Source organism: Morone saxatilis, unplaced genomic scaffold, assembly GCF_004916995.1.
Source record: "Morone saxatilis isolate NCDOM2014 unplaced genomic scaffold, NCSU_SB_2.0 Contig1, whole genome shotgun sequence".
NCBI classification, from domain to species: Eukaryota; Metazoa; Chordata; class Actinopteri; family Moronidae; genus Morone; species Morone saxatilis.
The window spans coordinates 18,333,289-18,336,293 of record NW_023339651.1 but is presented as its reverse complement, the minus strand read 5'-3'; positions in this window follow the sequence as shown (position 1 = coordinate 18,336,293).

The window sequence follows — 3,005 nt, the reverse complement described above, 5'->3', positions numbered from 1 at the left end:
GGATGTTGATGATATTAGGCAGCGAGCCTTTTTGAAGTCGGCGGCTCAGATGGAAAGATCAGAGCTTCCTCTCGCAGTAACAACCACATCACTTTCACATCAGCAGCAGCCACAACACCCGAGTGGAGAACACACAGGGAGGGAAGCAAATGGAAATAATGCAAACACACTCAAATAGTGAGTGGAGCTGAAATCCTGATTTTCTACAATCCAGAATGAGATGCTGTTGTATCAACAGCTCACTTTACATTTTATTCACTCGTTTAATTTACTTCATATGTTGTTGGATTGTTGGTTTGAGTGTGTTTGCATCATTGTTGTTACATTGTATTCCTGCCCTCTACATGTTTTTGGTGCCAGCTGAAATGTGCTTGCTCAGATTCATACACTTTACTGATTCTTTCATTCATGTGAAGCAACCACAAAAGACAACAAACACAAAGGTAGGTCAGTATAAGTTAGACATTTTTACTTACAGTTCATTTGTAAAGATTCAACACGAGTCTCTGCCCAGAAGGAGATGGTTTTACTGTTGGCACTGTGCATTTTGGCAACTGAAAGCTCCATATTAATTCCTTCAAGGTAAGTATTAATCCACTGTGAGATTGTAAGCATGTGTGTTGGATGCCAGTGGAGGGCCAACATCTTTTTTACAGCAGTTAGACCAGTGAGCATTATTCATCTCTGTAAGTATGTCAATAACAGGCAGAACAAGGCATATCAACATTTCTTTGACAAACTTGTCTCCAAAAATGGGCGACTTCCGTGCAATCCCAAAACATAAATGAGCCAAACTGATCATGAGCAGAGGTCAGAGAAAATGTATTTATTATTATCTAATCTCCAGGAATGGAGGTCCATATTGTATCAGAGTGAATCAAATAGAGTAGATAGACTATGTGTACATTAGGGCTGTGTATTGGCAAGAATCTGGCAATATGATACGTATCACAACACACAATTCAATATATTGTGATATTGTCAGCAAGGCGGTATAATGCAATTTTTTAAAAGTGTCACAGTAGAACACACCACTATATAAATGCATAAAATCTGATCTATTTTTGTATTTACACATGTTTACATAAAACTTTTTTATGTAACCAAATCAGAGAGATCTGCATTTGTATTTATCACAGCCCTCAGTTTACAACCCGGCTATCTAGTCGTTGGGGGTTTAAACACATATCAATACAGTGTTTTTAAGAATCAATATAATATCGCAAAATAAAATATTGCAATACAATATTTTTCAATATTTTCTCACACCCCTTGTGTACATGCATATAGGCATTGATAGATGGCTGGATGGGTAGAACAGACAGAAAGATGAATTGGTTGTAATGTCATCAGACTCTCAGGAGTAACTGCAGACTGTAACTGATCCCCAGCTGCCTGCAGGTGAGTTTATTAACACACCCACCAGGCACACAAACCATTTATTAATCCTCAATTCCTTTCTCTTCCACTTTCTCTTCTCTTCCTTTTTTTCTCTTTTCATTAATTTTTATTTAGCCTTTATTCAGCTAGGAAGGTCCCACTGAGATACATCTCTCCTTCCAAGGAGTCCTGGTTAAGACGGCAGTGTAAGCAGTTTCACAGAAAAAAACCCCAACAATTCCTGAATATGGTTAAATGGTATCAATTGTGCACGCTAACAAAGCCACACCAAAAGAGTGTGCACTCTATTATTCTATGGAACAAATAATATCCACATGAGACACAGAAACAAAACAGTGTTGCCTCACAAAGTGATACACGCTCTACAAAAGAGACAGAAAAGAAAAAACAGAGAATAAACACGAGATGAAAAGAGCAAAGTGAGCAGTGGGCGGTTTATTTCTCCTCGTTCCTCAGTGTATTACAACCAGCAGACAGGAAGTGTTTAACTATTAGGTGAGCCTTGGTAAAGATTCCTCCCTCCAACCCCTCCCTCCCTGGGGAGAGCAGAGGAGCTTGCACAAGCAGATTTAGCACATGGTATTGACTTAAGAAGATTTTTTTTTCTCAAGGCAACGCCTTTGAAAAAAAAAGATGGGAAAAAGAGAGACAAAGGGGAGAATGGAAGAGAGAGAGAGCGAGAGAGAGAGAGAGAGAGAGAGAGAGAAAATGGAAATCGAATACACAGGATGAGAGAGATGAATGTATGGGGGGGTGTTTAGCTGTGATCCATGTTGTCCGTTCAAATGGATGGATAGAGGAAGAGCAGGCAGATGAACGGTGGGATCCTACGGAGGGTTTAAACACAGTGTCACAGTCAAAAGCGATACACACAGCACTTAGTCAGGAGTCAGCGCCGATACTGTACAATCCTGTCAGGAGGAAATAACGACACTGGCTTTTTTTTTTACATATGCTGCTCATTTAGATTTCTTATCATTCGAGGAGCGTGACATTTAACTAACTTTACAGCCAAAACAAAGATTTATCATGATCATTTTTCTTGACATTGATTATTAAATTCAGTCTTTAATATTTAAACTTCGTAAACATGTGGATAACCAATATTTTGATGTTTATGGGAACAATATTTTCCTTCTGTTAGGTGCACTTATGCCATTTCAGCCTTAATATAGTTGAGAGTGTTAGGTGTTGGGTCTTTTTTTGTTTTTAATTAATAACTCTGGATTGGTTTAGAATTCACATGTGCCCTTTTACCAGCAGAAAGAGCTCATCAAGAGCTTTTATCTGATATACTATATAACTCATATTCACCCAAAATGTCACTTATGCCACTCAGGTTTTCCCCCTTGCATTCTAGTTTTCAAAAATTCCATCATCAAAGCATGCCTGCATATTCAGCCCTGCAATAAATACGCAAACCCCTCAAAAATCTTTATAACTATTTATATACAGCAGGAATCCACAAGAATTTAATTCAGGATTCATTGTTTAGCAGCTACTTAAGGCAACTGGGGCTCATTACAGCATTTACAACAGAATGATTTTTCAAATATCAAATTCAATTTCAATTCAATTTTATTTATAACAGAAGTTATCTCAGG